The following is a 20,294-nucleotide window of genomic DNA, read 5'->3' as shown; positions in this document are numbered from 1 at the left end:
GGGAATATAGGAAGGTTGATCTTAGAGAACTGATATCTAATGGGAATACAGAACAGCATTCTATAGTCCATGTTGTCCTTTGCTTTATTGATGTCTGGTAAGTTTTGGATAAAATAAGGAATTGGGAGTTCATCATTTGAAGTAGGTACACAATATTTACACTGTTATATTCATTCTATAGCTGGAATCCCTTTGTTGCTAAAATCATTGAAAAAATGGAATTGGATAATGGAATTTTTGAGTACACATTCAGGAATATATATAAAGTCCACTATCTAGGAATGTACAATAAGAAAATGTAATAAAATATTCAGTCAATTAAAGTTCCGTAAGGAAAATACTGGCCTTTGAGAAACAGAGATATCTGAGGAAATTGAACTGTAGGCCACAGGAATGGACCTGGAAATAAAATTATTATCAAGAAGAATCTCCTCCAGTCCATGTTCCTAGATCTTTTCTGTCCATGCCAAGCCCCCGACTAACTTTCTCCATTCAGAGCTTGTAACCACTAATGAAGCAAATAGAAGTCCCTAGCTTTAGAGAGATGCAGTACGTAAAGGTTTCCACTGGGTCACAGGAGACACTCCTCGAAAGGGCACGCTTGAATCTGGCCAATGTAAGGAAAGCTGTTCGGCAGGTAGGCCATGGCCGTTCTCAGTGACATCATCATTAGCCTCTCCCTGAAAAATCCCTTGTATCCTGGAGAGCCCTAGCTTCTTCTGTGATGTCACAAGTGTTGTTGTGACTGCAACTGCCTCTCAGATATACCTTCAGTACCTCTAGGGGTTACTAATTGGCCCCTAATTCAGAATAAAGAGCTATTTGGGAGGGACAACAAAGAGGATGAAGAGATCAGAGATGGGGAGAAGGAAGCTGGCCTCTGTCTTGGTATAAAAAAGGAAGAAATACGTTGTCAATGGGAAAGCTCTGAGTCCTGGGTAGGTTTTGAGTGGGTTCATTGAAGAGATAGCCTTGATCTGAGTCTTCCACATATGCGAATCAGGAGCTGGGAGCCTCTCAGAAGCATCTGGACTTCCCTACTTGTTATGGTTCCTGTAAGTCAGAGAATTTATATCATTCATTTCTTTATACCCGAAGTCAGGTGTTGGGAAGGGCACAGTTGTTTTCCTGGGAGCTCATGGCTTTTATTCTTTTTGCGCAGAAGAAAAAGGTCCTAAGGAAGTAGGGAACGACAAGTATTGTGTCCTCAGCTCAGAGTAAACTCCTCCATGCTTTGGATTCCTATAATGCATTTTGTGTCTGACACTAATATCTGGGAGAGAGAAGTGCTTCTAGTTGAGACTTCATCATCTCAGTCTTTCCACTAGTATTACTCTGACTCCCATTTACTGACAGTGACCCTTTAAATTTCTGAGTCAGTAGCTGAGATTAGCTGGCAGGATTTTTTCTTTTATTTCTTTCATTTTTTTAGCAAATTTTATTGCTTTTTTTAATTGACATTTCTATATTTACATTTTAAATGTTATTTCCTTTTCCAGTTTCCAGTCCATAAGAGCCCTAACTGGTCTCCCTACCCTTCTTGTATAAGCCCCCTTACTGCACCTTGACATTCCCTTGAACTGGGAGTCAAAAAAGGTTGGACCAAGGGCTTCTCATTCCATTGGTGCACAACAAGACCATCCTCTGCTACATATGCAGTATGAGCCATAGGTCTGTTCACGTACAGTCTTTGAATATTTGGTTAGTACCAGAAAGATCTAGATCGTTGGCATTGTTTTTCTTATGGGTTTGAAAGCCCCGTCAGCACTTGTAATCCTTTCTGAAAATCTACGAAAAAGAGACCCGTTTTCAGTTCACTAGTTTGCCACTAGATTTCACTTCTGTATTTGACATGCTCTAGGTGTGTCACTCAGGAAAGATCTATATCCAGACCTGGCAGCATGTACTACTTAGCTTCATCACTCTTATCTAATTTTGGTGGTATGTGTATATATATATATATATATATATGTGTGTATATATATATATATATATATATATATATATATATATCAAATTTTGGTGGCCCCTAAAGCTATGAGGTTAGGAGGAATTTTAACATGGATTCTGCACAACTACCTAGGAATGTAGAATCCACAAATGACAATGCCAAATAGACTCCCTCCTCTTCTTATGAACCTATTGAAGTTGAGGATTCACTGGACGTCAAGCCACTCCTCTCCGTGCCCCTTCTCCTGAATTTTATGTTCGGCCTGCAGAAAGAATCATGGTAAAATATCCACAACCCTCATGTCTGGCCCTGGTAAAACAGGAAGATAGATATTAGAGAATTGATATCTAATGAGACTACAGAAGCACATTCTATACTCCATGTTGTCATTTTCTATCTGATGCCTGGTAAGTTTTGGATAAAATAAGGATTTGGGTGTTTATCATTTGAAGTAGGTACACAATATTTACACTGTTATATTCACTCTACAGCTGGGCCCCCTTTTTTGCGAATATCATTGCAAAAACCTTGAATTGTTAAACGGAATTTTTGAGTACACATTCAGGAATATATATAAAGTCTCCTATCAAATAATGTACAATAAGAAAATGTAATACAATATTCACCTAATTAAAGGTCTGTAGGGGAAATACTGCCCTTTGGGAAAAGGAGAAAACCTAGGAAATTGAACTGTATGTCACAGGAATGGACTTGGGAATAAAATTATGATCCAGGAGAATGTCCTCCACTCCATGTTCCTTGATCTTTTTTACCCATGCCAAGCCCCTGACTAACTTTCTCCATTCAGAGCATGTAACCACTAGTGAAGCAAAGAGAAGTCTCTGGCTTTAGAGAGATGCAGTACGTAAAGGTTTCCACTGTGTCACAGGAGACACTCCTGGAAAAGGCTCCCTTGAATTTGGTCAATATAAGGAAAGCTGTTCAGCAGGTAGGCCATGGCCGTTCTCTGTGACATCATCAATAGGCCTCCCTGATAAATCTCTTGTATCCTGGAGAGCCCTAGCTCCTTCTGTGATGTCACAAGTGTTGTCGTGACAGCAACGGCCTTTCAGATATTCCTTCAGTACCTCTAGGGGTTACTAATTGGCCTCTAATTCAGAGGAAAGAACCATTTGGGGGGGAGAACAAAAAGGATGAAGAGATCAAAGATGGGGAGAAGGAAGCTGGCCTTCTGTCTTGGTATAAAAAATGAAGAAGTACCTGGTCCATGGGAAAGCTCAGTGTGTCCTGGGTATGGGTTGAGTCAGTTGCCTGAAGGGATAGCCTTGATCTGAGCCTTCCACATATGCGAATCAGGAGCTGGCAGCCTCTCAGAAACATCTGGACTTCCCTGCATGTTATGGTTCCTGTAAGTCAGAGAGTTTATATCATTAATTTCTTTATTCCAAAAGTCAGGTGTTGGGAAGGGCACAGTTGTTTTCCTGAGAGGTCATGGCTTTTATTCTTTTTGCCCAGATGAAAAAGGTGCTAAGGAAGAAGGGAAAGACAATATTGTGTCCTCAACTGAGAGGAATCTCAAACAGGCTTTGCATTCCTATAGTACAGTTTGTGTCTGACACTGATATCTGGGAGAGAGAAGTGCATCTAGTGGAGACGTCATCATCTCAGTCTTCCAACTAGTATTACTCTGACTAACATTCCCTGACATTGACCTTTATACTTCTGAGTCAATAGATGTGATTAGCTGGCTATCCTCTTTTCTTTTATTTCTTCCAATTTTTTTTTATTTTTCAGCAATTTTTATTGATTTTTTATTGTATATTTCTATATTTTCATCTCAATTATTATTTCCTTTCCCAGGTTCTTGTTCATAAGATCCCTAAATGGTCCCCCTCACATTCTTCTATTACCCCGTTTACTGCTCCTTGACATTAACTTGAACCGGCTGTCAAACCTAAGGAGGACCAAGGACTCCTCCTTCCATTTTTGACCAACAAGGCCATCCTCTGCTACATATGTAGTTGGAGCCATAGGTCTGTCCATGTACAGTCTTTAAATATGGGTTTACTACCAGAAAGCTCTGGTTCATTTGCATTGTTGTTCTAATGGGGTTGAAATCCCCTTTAGCTCTTGTAATCCTTTCTCAATATCTAACAAGAGGTCAATTTTCAGTTCACTGGTTTTCCACTAGCACTCACTTCTGTATTTGACATGCTCTAGCTGTGTCTCTCAGGAAAGACCTATACCAGTACCTGCAGCATGCACTTTTTAGCCTAATCAATCTTATCTAGTTTTGGTGGCTGAATAAATAAATAAATATATATATATACTTTTTGTGGCTCCTACACTTATGGTGTTAGGTGGAATTTTAACACAGATTCTGGGCAACTAGGTCAGGAATGAAGAATACACAAAGGACAATGCCAAATAGACTCCCTCCGGTTCTTATGAATCCACTGAAGTTGAGGTTTCACAGGACCTCAACCAATTCCACTCCCTGCCCATCCTCCTGAATCTTATGTTTGCTCTGAAGAAAGAATCAGGGTAAAACATTCAAAAACCCTCAACAATGGCCCTGGGAACACAGGAAGGTAGATATTAGAAAACTGATTTATGGGGTTGGGGATTTAGCTCAGTGGTAGAGCGCTTGCCTAGCAAGCGCAAGGCCCTGGGTTTGGTCCCCAGCTCCGAAGAAAAAGAAAAAAAGAAAAAAAAAAGGAAACTGATTTATAATGGAACCACAGAACCACATTCAATAGTTCTTGTTTTACTTTGCGTTACTGACCTCTGGTACTTTTTGGATTAAAAAAAGGATTTGGGAGTTTATCATTTGAAGTAGGTACACAATATTTACACTGTTATATTCACTCTCTAGCTGTGACTCATTTGTTGCCAAAATCAATCCAAAAAAATGGAATTAGAAAACAAAATTTTTGAGTACACATTCAGGAATATATATATATATATATATATATATATATATATATATATATATATATATCCTATCAAGGAATGTACAATAAGAAAAAGTAATACAATATTCACTCAATTAAAGGTCTGAAGGGAAAATACTGGCCTTTGGGAAACAGAGAAAACCTAGGAAATTGAACTGTATGTCACAGGAATGGAACTTGGATTAGAATTATTATCCAAAAGAATCTCTCCTCCACTCCTTGTTCTTAGATCTTTTCTACACATGCCAGCCCCTGAGTAACCTCCCTTCAGAGCATGTAACCACTAATGAATCAAAGAGAAGTGTCTAGCTTTAGAGAGATGTAGTATGTAACAGTTTCCACTGTGTCACAGGAGACACTTTTGGAAAGGGCACCCTCATATCTGCTCAATGTAAGGAAATCTGTTCAGCAGGTAGGACATGACCGTTCTCAGTGACATCATCATTAGCCTCTCCCTGAAAAATCTCTTGTATCCTGGAGAGCCCTAGCTCCTTCTGTGAAGTCACAAGTGTTGTCGTGACAGCATCAGCCTCATGGATATTCCTTCAGTACCTCTAGGGTTTACTAATTGGCCTCTAATTCAGAGTAAACAGGCATTTGGGAGGGAGAACAAAAGGGATGAAGAGGTGAGAGATGAGGAGAATGAAGCTGGCCTTCTGTCTTGGTATTAAAAACAAAGAAATATGTGGTCCATGAGAAACTCAATGAGTTCTTGGTAGTGGGTGAGTGGGTTTGCTGAAAAGATAGCGTTGATCTGAGCCTTCCACATATGGGAATCAGGAGCTCAGAGCTTCTCAGAAGCATCTTGACTTCCCTGCTTATTATGTTTCCTGTAAGTCAGAGACTTTATATCATTAATTTCTTTATTCCAAAAGCCAAGTGTTGGGAAGGGCACAGTTGTTTTCCTGAGAGCTAATGGCTTTTATGCTTTTTGCCCAGAAGAAAAAGTTCCTAAGAAAGAAGGGAAAGACAAGTATTGTATCCTCCGCTCAGCGTAAACTCCTCCATGCTTTGGATTCCTATAATGCATTTTGTTTCTGACACTGATATCTGGGAGAGAGAAGTGCTTCTAGTTGAAACTTCATGATCTCTGTCTTTCAACTAGTATGACTCTACCATTCCCTGACAGTGACCCTTTAGATTTCTGAGTCAATGGGTGAGATTAGCTGGCAGTTTTCTTTTTTTTTTTTTCTTCCATTTTTAAATTTTTTTCTTTTTACTTTTTTTTGGAGCTAGGGACTGAACCCAGGGCCTTGCACTTGCTAGGCAAATGCTCTACCACTGAGCTAAATCCCCAACCCCTATTTTTTTATTTTTAAACCAAATTTTATTGCTTTTTATAATTGGATATTTCTATATTTACATTTCAAATATTATTTCCTTTCACAGGTTCCTGTTCATAGGATACCTAGCCAGTCTGCCTCCCCTTCTTCTATAACCCCCTTACCATCACTTGAAATTCCCTTGAACCGGGAGTCAAACCTAGGAGGACCACGTTATTCTCCCTTGATTGATGCCCAACAAGGCCATACTCTACTACATATGCAGTTGCAGCCATAGGTCTGTCCATGTACAGACTTTGAATATTAGTTGAGTATGTGAAAGCTCTGGTTCGTTGGCATTGTTGTACTTATGGGGTTGAAAGCACCTTCAACTCTTGTAATCCTTTCTCAAAATCTACCAAAAAGAGGTCCATTTTCAGTTCACTGGTTTGCCACTAGCATTCACCTCTGTCTTTGATATGCCTTAGCTGTGTCTCTCAGGAAGGATCTATATCTGGTTCCTGGCAGCATGTACTTCTTAGCTTCTTCACTCTTCTCTCTATATATATATATGCATTGGTGCCACCTACAGCTATTATGTTAGGTGGATTTTTAACATGTATTCTGTGCAACTAGGTCAAGAATGTAGAATCCACAAAAGAAAATGCCAAATAGACTCCCTCCTGTTTTTATGAAATTATTGAAGCTGAGGATGCACTGGAACTCAATCCACTCCTCTCCCTGCCCATCCTCCTGAATGTTATGTTTGGCCTGAAGAAAGAATCGTGGAAAAACATCCAAAACCCTCAATCTGTCCCTAGGAACAGAGCAAGGTAGATATTAGAGAAATGATATCTAATGGAACTACAAAACCGCATTCTATACTCCATGTTTTTCTTTGCTTTACTGATGTCTGTTAATATTTGGATAAAATAAGGATTTGGGAGTTTAACATTTGAAGTAGGTAAGCAATAGTTACACTGTTATATTCACTCTATAGCTGGGCACCCTTTGTTGCCAAAATCACTGCAAAAAAATGCATTGGAAAACAGAATTTTTGAGTACACATTCAGGAATATATATATAGACCCCGATTAAGGAATGAACAATAAGAAAATGTAATAATATATTGACCTAATTAAAGGTCTGTAGGGAAAATACTTCCCTTTGGGAAACCGAGAATATGTAGGAAATTGAACTGTATGTCAGAGGAATGGACCTGAGAATAAAATTATTATCTAGAAGAATCTCCTCCACTCCATGTTCCTTGGTCTTTTCTGCCCATGACAATCCCCTGACTAACTTTCTCCATTCAGAGCATGTAACCACTACTGAAGCAAAGAGAAGTCTCTAGCTTTACAGAGATGTAGGACATAAAGGTTTCCACTATGTCACAGGAGACACTCCTGGAAAGGGCACCCTTGAATCTGGTCAATGTAAGGAAAGCTGTTCAGCAGGTAGGCCATGGCCATTCACAGTGACATCATCATTAGGCCTCCCTGATAAATCTGTTGTATCCTGGAGAGCCCTAGCTCCTTCTGTGATGTCACAAGTGTTGTTGTGACAGCAACGGCCTCTCAGATATTCCTTCAGTACCTCTAGGGGTTACTAAGTGGCCTCTAATTCAGAGTGAAAACCATTTTGGAAGGAGAAAAGGAGGATGAAGAGATCAGAGATGGGGAGAAGGAAGCTGGCCTTCTGTCTTGGTGTTAAAAAAGGAAGAATTTCATGGTACATGGGAAAGTTCAGTGAAACCTGAGTAGGGGATGGGTGTGTTCGCTGCAGAGATAGCCTTGATCTGAACCTTCCACATCTGGGAATCAGGAGCTGGGAGCCTCTCACTAGCATCTGGCCTTCCCTGCTTGTTATGGTTCCTGGAAGTCAGAGAGTCTATATCATTATTTTTTTATTCCAAATCCAGATGTTGGGAAGGGCACAGCTGTTTTCATGAGAGCTCAGGACTTTTATTCTTTTTGCGCAGAAGAAACAGTTCCTTAGGATGAAGGGAAAGACAAGTATTGTGTCCTCAGCTCAGAGTAAACCCCTCCATGCTTTGGATTCCTATACTGCAGTTTGCGTCTGACACGGATATCTGGGAGAGAGAGGTGCTTCTAGTTGAGACTTCATCATTTCAGTCTTTTCACTAGTATTACTCTGACTCCTATTCCCTGACAGTGACCCTTTAGATTTCTGAGTCAGTAGATGAGATTAGCTGGCAGTTTTCTTTTCTTTTATTTCTCTCATTTATTTGCATTTTTTAGCAAATGTTATTGCTTTTTTACATTGGATATTTCTTTTTTTTTACCCAGTTGATAAGATATAATTGCCCACTTAAACATACAAAGTCCGGTACCATCCATCCCTTAAGGACATTGACAACAACCTGTAAATACACAGAGCAGAATCTTAACATCCCCTGCCATGGCTTCTCCCTTCTCTCTGTCTCCTGTCTTCTCCTCTCTCTCCTCTTCCTTCAAACTTCTCTCCCGCCCATCCTTCCTTCTCCTCCAATGACAGGTCTCCTTCTATCCTGTACCTGCCCCTCACCTGTACTTTACAAATTCAATGGCAAGGTTCTGGTGAAGTCACCTGATTCCTGAGTATGTGACTAAGCAGCTGTCCTTGCGGCACTGGAATTAGCATCAAAATACAGATAACTTCAAGACAAACCACAACATTTCCCCCTTTTTGTCCAGTTAAAATGCCTTTTCACTTATATATAAATTGAGTACAATTATTACCATTCTACAATTTATAAAGCATATGATATTCTCAACACCCAGTCCATCACTATATCAGTTAAACAGAACATTTAGTTATCCATTCCAACCTAAGAAAGGCTTAAAATCTATATTATATCTTGCATAGCTTGTATAGTATCTGATAACTATCCAATAAAATATGTATATTCAGAGTTATACAGCCTGATAGGCTATGAGACTATAATCAGTCTTCAACCCCGTCAGAAATCTTGGAATGACCAAATATTTATACACATAGGAAGCCTGACAGGGCTTCCAGAACTGACAGGTTGTAGAGACAAATCTCCACTAGCACAGTCCCCTGTTAGCAGCATGTGAGTTCAAGTCTTCAGCCTTCTGGCCCAAAATCAACTGCCAGACTCTTAAAATGCAGATTTTGAAGGGCTGATCACCCTGTCTTGGCAGGGTTTATCAGTCAACTATTGTGCAAAATTTGTCCTTTTCTGGACAGTATCAGTCTGCAGATGAAACAGGCAGTTTTGTCCAGTGTCTGCCTAGCCACAAAGTATTGCCTCACCTGGATGTAGAGATGTTCAAATTCGTCGTTAAATCCACCAAAGGGGAAATGGTAGGAGCAGATATGTCTCAACAAAAGATAAATAACTTTAAATCTCAAATTTTGTGGATTTCTGATGTTTTTGAAAACCATCTATCTATGTAAGACAATCTGGACTGTTGTTCCCATATCTTAATATCTTGAACGTACTCCCACAATATGTTTGCTACTTGGCCCTTAACTCACATGTGTAATCAACTCAGAAGTTTGTAATGACATCAATAGAAGGACTGGCTCTAAACCTTGTACTTTTAAACTCTTTTTAACAAATAAATTCTGTATCAAAGCAGAGTTATGATTTTAGCTTAGTTAACAAATGAGATTACAACTGTATAACTCATACTACTCATATCCCCCTGTTAAATTACAACCATTTCTAAATTCCTGATAAAAACAACTTAGAATAACCAATTTCAGCCCCCCAAAGTCCAGGGAACTGGGGCGACGACTCCCCATAACTTCTTCAAGCTGCACATGGGGGTTGAGATATCCTTGGTGGTAGGTGGTAGGAAGAATGAAGGAAATGCTGTAGCCAATGTGTCCTGACTGGACCCAGCTGAAAGTGCTTGAGACCAGGAATCCAAGTAGTCACACACTGTAAAATACAACTCTCAAGACAAAAGTTAAAATCGAGATATCTTTTTGTCTGATTCTCCTGTATAAATTTTTCAGGCGGTCTAACACTATGAAATCTGATCAGTATGACTCTGCGAGGTTTCCAGAGCCTAATCACACTTTTTAAAAACACAAAGACAAAATCTTTCTCCCAAAATACTGTGTTCCTAAGTCTGTAACCAGAAAAGCCTGTATCTTGCACTGTCTCCCAGAGTAATAATATAATCATAAAACTCAAAGTCACAGCCATCATGAAGACTAAACAATTTTTTAAAAAGGAAGTCCCAAACCTTTCCCTAAATTCATGTTGTTTCCTTCTATTGACTTCAATAATTACCAATGTATAAAATATCGACTTTTGGCCTTAGCATCGTATAGAAAACAACTGCACTGTCCTCATGAGTCAATGTTTATGCCGTGGCTGGGGGACAGCATTTTACTACATGCCTCCATGACTTTAGTAATCTGTTTTAAAATTAATACCTGGTTAGTGATTGTATCACCTCACTGTTGCACATTTAGTCTATTAATATGTAATTTCAATATTTACAGTTATTATTTCTATCTGAAGATATAGTTAAATATATTTACGTTAAACATTTTATTATTTATCTTTGAACAATTAAAACATTTTATTCCTCATAGAAGCACATGTGAGCTATTGTAAGGTTGATCTTCTCTATTAAGAATTGCTTACATTTCTGTGGTTCATCAAGAGTCAAGAAATATTTTAACATATACAATAAACTACCAGTTCTATTTTAATTTTCATGCTTTAGAAAAGTTATTTGTAGAAATATTTTATTTAAAAATTTGAATTGTCTTGAAATCTGTCTTATAAACAAAATCAATATTAGGAAGAGATGGACAGATCTTTCCAATCATTAATTAGGCATTAATATGTTGCTAATGCCCTGAAAACAAAATATTTAACAATAATGTGAATTAAAGTCTTATGTGACTTATTAGTATATCTCATGTACAGAATTTTTTATAATAAAACTTTGTTGTCATAAAATTACACAGATGTTTTCAAATATCCAAAATAATATCAGAAGCTTTACTTTTCTTTGAATGTTCTATGCTCACATTCTGTCTCTCTCTCTGTCTCTCTCTCTCTCTCTCTGTCTCTCTCACTCTCTCCCCCTTTCTCTGTGTGTGTGTGTGTGTGTGTGTGTTCCTGTGAGTATGTGGTTTAAGAATATATGCATACCTTCACTCCTTCTTTAAAAGGGGAACAAGAATACCCTTGGCAGGAAATAGAGAGGCAAAGATTAAAACAGAGACTGAAGGAACACCCATTCAGAGCCTGCCCCACATGTGGTCCATACATATACAGCCACCCAATTAGACAAGATGGATGAAACAAAGAAGTGCAGGCCGACAGGAGCTGGATGTAGATCGCTCCTGAGAGACACAGCCAGAATACAGCACATACATAGGCGAATGCCAGCAGCAAACCACTGAACTGAGAACGGGACCCCCGTTGAAGGAATCAGAGAAAGAACTGGAAGAGCTTGAAGGGGCTCGAGACCCCTTATGAACAACAATGCCAAGCAACCAGAGCTTCCAGGGACTAAGCCACTAACCAAAGACTTTACATGGACTGACCCTGGACTCTGTCCCCATAGGTAGCAATGAATATCCTAGTAAGAGCACCAGTGGAAGGGGAAGCCCTTGGTCCTGCTAAGGCTGAACCCCCAGTGAACGGGATTGTTGGGGGGAGGGTGATAATTGGGGGAGGATGGGAAGGGGAACACCCATAGAGAAAGGAAGGTGAAGGGGTGAGGTGTTAGGGGGATGTTGGCCTGGAATCCAGGAAAATGAATAACAATTGAAATGTAATTAGGAAATACCCAATTTAATTAAGATGGAGGGAAAATATGAGTAAATAATATAACCAATAAGAAATGGAAAAATCATTAAAAAAATTTTAAAATGAAAGGTTATAATGGGACAACTTGAAAATCAGCAGCAGAAATCTGCCTATCTATGTACTTTTAGTTTACAGAAGTAATATGTCCTGTCAGTTATGATCCATTGTGTTAAAAATCTTATTTATAATCAAGTAATAACCAGTTAGATTTTGTTTCATCAAACTAAATGGAATGTTTATTTCCTACATAAATTAGATTAATTATAATTAATTCCACTGTAATGAAGATACTGAGGTTGTATTTATACATGGATATACAAGGTTGTATTTATGCATGGATATACAAGGGACATCACAGTGCCTTGCAAATATCTGTGCTTAATCAATGAGGTCTTTGTTATTTCATATTTTGGTCATGAAAGAAGAAGCCTTTTCATCCATGTAGAGTATTTAGTTCAGATATTCATAACTACTTCAATGTTTGACTACCTCTTATGTCAGAAATATATCAAACTAAGTTTTAAGTGATTGAAGAAACAAAAATCAGCATATGATTAATGGACAACATGCATCAAAAGAACATCTTTCTAATGAATGATATCAAACATTTAATGAAAGCACAACACCAATACTTGTAATATTATTCTATGAAATGAAATGGAATAGAGTTATCACATGTTTCATGTAACATAACAAGAAATCAGATATAAAATTCCACAACAAACAAGGGACAACAAACTAGGAGACAATGGAATATTCTCTGTTAAACATGAAAGCAAATTTTTATTTTATATACCCATCGAATATTACTGTTCAAATGTTAAGATGGCCATCCTACAGAATAACTTAAAGGGAGACGCTGTAGTGCATGATGTGCATTCTTTTCATCATATCAAGCCTATAACATGTGATTTAGGCAAAAAGAGAAAGAGAGTTCCGAAGTACTATTTGTGTTCCAAATAACATAGTGATTGTCTCTTGTGAAAACAATATGGAGCCTCACCTCTCAAACTTGACAAAAGCAAATTCGACATTACTGAAGGATCTGCATGTTTCACCTGTATGCTTGAAATAATGAGTACAGTATGGACCTCAGTCCAATGCATATGAGCACCAAATATCTTCCAAAAGACTCACACAGCTCAGGATGGCATTTTAATTGCAGGCACAACAGAGTGAACAGTCAGCCTCCATGCATGTTCCCAAATCATTTGATATGGCATTACCATAAAGTATAGAAAAGGATAGGAATTCGCCTTAGGACACTCTACCCATTTTTAGGTGTGCAAAAGTACTGAAAACATACTTACACTGTCGAAGACATAATTTAACCAAAATATGGAACAAATTCTAATCCACAGTAAGTAGGAAAACTCATAAACCCCATAGCAAGATTTTATGATAAGCCAGGGAAGTACCAATTATCCTGAAAATAGAGGAAAATTTCCACTTTATTTCTATTGGAATAGAAATCAGTGTGGCCCTTATGGACATAAGAATAAGGTAGTTCAAAAATTATAAATCACATTCAATGCTCCCTCCGTGTCACTCATTGTAATGTAAACAAGTTACATATATGAGCATATCAGACATACATCTGTGTCATTGCAATGTAGTCCGAGACAGTTCTATATCAAAACAAATACCAACTAGAAAAAATAAAAATAATATAAAGTATATATTAACATTAGCAATAAAATTCTCTCTCATAAATGATACATGAATTGTTTCATTCCTTCAAATAGAACACATGCAATTGTACTCATTCATCTTAATGAGGTATGAACAAACTCAACCAAAAAATATTTTATCAAATGGCATTGACTGCCAAGGACTGATTATCAGGCAATCGATCAGCATTATAACTCATTAAATGTCTGCATTGGAACAGATATCGGACAGCATGGGTATTGAATCTGTATAATTCCATGCATCATTGGATTTAACATAATTACACCTTCTCCAGATAAAAGGAATCATAGGAAGATTGAGGAGATTTTGTAAACATGACTTTCATACAATAGGATATGAACAGAGAAAATGCTCAACTCCTGACTCAATGTTGCCTGTGAGACTGTGCTTCCCTTCAATAGAAAACGGAAGACAAAATGTCCCATGATTCAACTCAAAGCCTGAATGATGTGGATCATTTATAACTTCTCAACTCTAGTCTTACTATAGAAGTTCTGTTGAAATCTATTGGGTTCACACATATGGCTGTTTACACGTGATCTGGTTCAAGCTGTCCAAAAGAACATTGCCCCTTGGAGGATTTGTGTCATGGCAGTTGTGGATGGAGAACATGATCTTCAAAACATGTTTTGGAAATGTTTTGATCAAAAGTTTTCAGACCTCAGATGTAGAGCTTGAGGCCAGAATTCTCCTATTGTATCCAGGGAGAACATAGGATGAATGGAAAGGAGCTGATGAATATAATTAAGTGAATCTCCAGACAGCAGAAGTCTTAAAATATACACATAGGTGTAAATGCGTGTGTGTTATGTTTGTCTGAATAAAAAACAGGTTTCAGAGCTGCTCCAGGCTAGATCCTGGCAGACAGGAGGAAGCTGTGTGCTTTCACTGTTGCCTTTTGCTTCCTGTTGTTTTTTCTCATCTTGTGCAGTTTGACTGAACCCAGTTGCTTTTGGAGGATAAAGAATAGTGAAGATAATGATGGACATTTGCAAAATGACTGTGGTTTTATCCTTTGTACAATCGAGGGACCTATTGAAGAAAATTTTTATAGTAAACTTCTTAATTACATTAATTTTAGGTAAGTCATTAACATTATTCTCTCTTTCAATGTCATGAATTTGAAATATATAGCTCTGACAAAAATTGTCAGATTCAGTTGTGTTTTTCTCCCTGTAACTTTAGGAACAACTGAAAATTAATTATAACATCGATCACTATTTTAATACTTTCAAATATGTCACAGTTTAGCTGAGCTTTACTACACTGCGTTCTAGTTCACAAAGCTGGAAAATGAGATATCTGTTGACTCTTTGTACATAACATATGGTGAAATATGTGTTCTCATTTGCCTTGAAATCGCATTTCCCACTTTAGGCAAAATTTCAGTGCGATGAGACTGCACCACTGCCTATCCTCCAATGTCTGTCAATGATTCCTGTCTGCGCGTGCATCAAAGGCCCCTCTAAAAAGCTTATCTTATTTTGGTCTCTAAAAGTTGTGCATAAATTCATATACTGAAATATATATGTGCAGAAGGGAGGGAGGTCTACTATACTTTATTCCACATAGTATTATTATTGCATACACACTTGTGAATATACATATATCTTTGCTTTTTAAAATACTCTTTAAATGAGCCCCTCCTGTCATTCTGGAGTTGTCACTGAATATGGAAAAAGCCTACTGGGCTTCATACTATTTTACCAGAATACTTTCTGGTCTAGTCATGCAAATACCCAGTCACATATTAAACTTATTGACAGTATGAGATTGATGTTTACTCTTCCTTTTACTATTTGAATAAATGTAACATTAGAGAAAATCTAGGAGGACAAATGTACTTCTTATAGTACAAACTTAACTGCAATTGAAATTTTATGTTTTGAACACCTCCTTTAATCATCACTATGCTTGGTTTTAGAATACCAGCAAGGAAACTCGAGTTTTTTCTGGTTATGTTTTTTGCAACTGATGAGATCAACAAGAATCCTTATCTTTTATCCAACATGTCTTTGCTATTTTCCATCATTTTTGGCATGTGTGAAGATACATTGGGAATTGTGGATGAAGAATATTCACAATCAAGCAAAGGTTTGGATTTTACTAATTTTATCTGTGGAATGGAGCCAACTTGTAATGTACAGCTTACAGGACCATTATGGAAAATATCCTTAAAACTGGCAATTAAATCCAAAGGTCCAAAGGTAAGAATGTGAGACACTGTATGAATTAACAACGTTTAAACTACCTTTACATGTGCCTACAAGAAAACTTAGACCCATAATTTCTTAGTATACTGTTACACACACACACACACACACACACACACACACACACACATAAACACACACACACATACACACACACACACATATATATGTATATATATATATATGTATATTTAAATTACTGGTCTAACAGGCAAAACTGAATACTCAGACTTGTAGAGAATAGTCTAGAATATAAAAGGAAAATATAGAATATTTGTAGTATAATCATTCTATCCTTAAACTGAGTTATGAATGGTGAGTAACATTACTTCTATATGACTCCAAACATCCTAACAATCATATTCCTCATGGGGATATTTCGTCCTCTCTTAAACACTCTCCAGATCTTCTTTGGACCATTTAACCCTAACCTGAGTGACCGTGACCAGTTTCCCTATGTCCATCAGGTGGCATCCAAGGACACGTGTTTGTCCCATGGCATGGCATCCTTGATGCTTCATTTTAAATGGACTTGGATAGGACTGGCCATTACAGATGATGACGAAGGTATTCAGTTTCTCTCAGACTTGAGAGAAGAAATGCAAAGGTATGCGATTTGTTTAGCTTTTGTGAATACGATCCCAGAAAACATGCAGCTATACATGTCAAGGGTTAAGATTTATGACCAACAACTTATGACATCTACAGCAAAAGTTGTTATCATTTATGGTGAAATGAACTCTACTCTAGAAGTCAGCTTTAGGAGATGGGGAAACTTAGGTGTGCAGAGAATCTGGATCACAACCTCGCAATGGGATGTTATCACAGATATAAAAGATTTCAGCCTTGATTTCTTCCACGGGACTGTCACTTTTGAACACCACCACAGAGAAATTGCTGAACTCAGAAATTTTATGCAAACAATAAACCCTTCTAAGTATCCAGTAGACATTTCGCAGTCTATGCTGGGTGGAATCATTTTAACTGTTCAATCTCGAAGAACAATAGCAAAATGGATTCTTTTACTTTCAACAACCCATTGGAATGGTTAGCACAGCACACATTTGACATGGTCCAGAGCGAAGAAGGTTACAATTTGTATAATGCTGTGTATGCTGTGGCCCACACCTACCATGAACTCATTTTACAACAAGTAGAGACTCAGAAACTGGCAAAAGCCAAAGGAGTATTCATTGACTGTCAGCAGGTAAAGCTTCATATATTTCACTATACTTAGATATATCAATGTGATCTTTCATGTCCCTGAGACACTCACATACAGTTTAGAGATTATTCTATTAGTCTAAAGATCTCTACACTGCAAACCTCTCAAATAAATCTTTTACATGTATGTATATCATGCACAGTGATAACTTTTAATAGGAGACAATATATTTTTATGAATATCAGTGAATTTTGTGAAAATGTGTTTCAACGTTTTGCCACATGATTTCAAATTTAAAAAAGGAGCCAGGAGGAAAAAATCTTAAGTGTTGACAAGGATAGAAAATTTTTCTCAAGAATAGTTTCTCAAGAATCAGTACATGTGCTTTGATTAATAATTATTCATTTAAATTAATGATTATTTATAAAATCACAAATGATTAAGATTATGCATTTTATTAAGTTTATGTTTATTTCATATATGTATACAGTACGTATATAAAATACCTACTACCATTCTTTATGTCCACAGCTTCCCGAATTTTAGACTTCTACTTAATTCTTACATATGTGGCTTCAGTTCTTAAATACTATTTTGACAAACATGCACACACACACACACACAAACACACACACACATACAAACAGACACCATGTTACTTGTTTTCTGGTAATTATTTTTTCTAGCATGTTTTACAATCAAACATTAATATGAAGTATATTAATTTTTAGTTTTTCAGGAGGTATTATGTATTTTACTACATTTGATAACTTTCATACACCTGTCTTGTTGGAAAGACATTTAAAAATATGGTACATTCTCAATTAAGCATTGCCTACATTGATATGCATATGTAATCATCTAATGACGCATCTCATTTAGGTGGCTTCTTTGGTGAAAACCAGGGTATTTACTAACCCTGTTGGAGAACTGGTAAACATGAATCACAGGGAAAATCAGTGTGTAGAATATGACATTTTCATCATTTGGAATTTTCCACAAGGCCTTGGATTAAAAGTCAAAATAGGAAGCTATTTTCCTTATTTCACACAGAGTCAACAACTTCATATATCTGAAGAGTTGGAATGGGCCACAGGAGGAACATTGGAGGTATGCCACAAGTGTTATTTTTTTCAATATACATAAATTTAAAACATGAGGCACTGAAATAATAACCATGAGATGAAGACCAAATGCTTTTTTAATTTATATATTTTTAATATTTATTATATTTTATTATATTTTAAATGTTATCCCCACTCCCGGTTTCTCCTCCTCTGCACAAGATTGCCGTTTCTGTAATCAGTGGGAGGGATCTTGTGGAAGTTGGATGCCCTAGCATAGGGGAATGTTAGAGTAGCGATGCCAAAGTGGGAAGGTTGGTGGGGAAGCTCCCTCATAAAAGCAGAGGGAGGGTGAATGGGGTGGAGATTCAAGGTTTTCTTATAAACTTAGGAAAAGTTCATTAATTGTATGAGAGTCTTACATAACATACTTTGTTCTTATTCATTTGAACAGCTCTTACTTGGTGTATCCTCTCCATGCAACTCACTGGTCTAATTTTTTTTTCACTTATAAATCTTGAGATAGAAACTGATGCCACATAAGCCTTCCCATTTGATCAATAAGTTTAAGAAGAAAAATTTTAAATTGCTATAACTGACATGCTACATATATAATATTACATGATATAGTAAATATTGTGTAAATTTCAGTGCACTGCAAGGTGATATATAATAATAAATTATCAAGGGAATATTTATAGCCAAGTCAGATAATGTCACATATATCAATCTATGGGTCATTGTATATATTATATATACATGAACTACACTGACTCACACGTTTTTGTGTGGGTGTGTGTCCGCGTGCATGCGTGCGTGTGTGTGTGTGTGTGTGTGTGTGTGTGTGTGTGTGTGTGTGTGTGTGTGTGTATTACCTCAGGTTCCCTCCTCCATGTGTAGTGTGACATGTACTGCTGGATTCAGGAAAATCCATTGGAAAGGAACAGCAGACTGCTGCTTTGATTGTGTCCAGTGCCCAGAAAATGAGTTTTCCAACGATACAGGTACATGATTGCATGAAGGAGAAAATTGTTGAATAAAAATATCTTCTATTTCAAAACTAGAAATATGATATGGCCTAGATGGAAACTGAAGACCTAAAATCTCCGTGTATCAGAATTTAATGATGGAATAATGTCAACATCTTTTGCACTCAAGGAAATAAACTGTAATTTCTTCTACAAACAACTCATGTCTCTCACAATATAGTGGCTACTGATTTTATATTATGCAGAAAATGTTTACAGTAACATACATGTGTAACACTTTTAAAAACAATAATTTTAACCATAATCTTTGCAGATGTTTATTCTTCTTTGATCCTTTGTACAAAGAATCTTGACTACATTATCAGTCCACAGTCTTTCCCTCTATAACACAGCTTAGTGCCTGACAAACACCAGATGCTCAGGATAACAGTTGTTCTTTAATGAAATGAACGTTAATGCCTTACATGGCTTAAAGGATTAAGAGTTTCTTCTAAAAGTTTGAACAAGGGTGAAAATTTCAAGAATGCAGCAACAGATGGGACAGTGCTTATCACTAATCACTGTCTACCTAAGCAAAGAAGGATGAATGTCAATATCCATAACCTTCACGCCATAACCTTCAATATCCATAACCTTGGAATGTGTACTTGGGAAAAAAGAGATTATACAACAAGAGGGATATGCACAGATCTATGAGGCATATTTCTTCAAGAAGGACAATATTCCCTTATGTGAATGGTCTTTGCAAAATTAATTATATGCTCTAGTGCCTATGTATAGGTATAGACACAGTGCACAACTCTCAAAGCAAACAAAGTATATAGTGTCTTTCATGCAATGGCATCAACAACTATATCTGCACATTACCTTTGTCTGTTTGTAGTAAATTTATGATTTGAGGAATAAAATAACCTGGGAATATAAGTATTATTAATCACATTTTCTTTCTTCTTGGTTTAATAAGTTATTTTTGTTCCATTCCCTGTGATGATGATTTTTTCCATCTCAAAGCATAGGTGAATAGAAAGCAATCTTAAGTTAATGGTCGCTAGAGCAATAAGAAATGTAATAGATACTGAACATCAAATTATTTATTTACATATCCTCTGAATAATACAAATAAGAAATTAACTACAGAAATATGATATTTTATAAGGGTTTATTGTTCTTTGCCAGCAGATATGGAGCAGTGTGTGAGATGTCCAGATGATTCATATGTCAACTTAGAGCAAAC

At 37.1% G+C, this 20,294-nt stretch overlaps 1 pseudogene; it reads left to right on the top strand.

Moving 5' to 3' along the window:
* Positions 1-746: 746 nt before the first annotated feature.
* Vmn2r116l-ps38 (vomeronasal 2, receptor 116 like, pseudogene 38) lies at positions 747-19,259 on the top strand (annotated as a pseudogene).
* The last annotated feature ends 1,035 nt before the right edge of the window (positions 19,260-20,294 follow it).

The sequence above is a fragment of the Rattus norvegicus genome, chromosome 11 (genome assembly GCF_036323735.1).
Source record: "Rattus norvegicus strain BN/NHsdMcwi chromosome 11, GRCr8, whole genome shotgun sequence".
Taxonomy (NCBI): Eukaryota; Metazoa; Chordata; class Mammalia; order Rodentia; family Muridae; genus Rattus; species Rattus norvegicus.
Note: the sequence above shows the minus strand (reverse complement) of the source record. Positions and strands in the feature narration are given on the sequence as shown.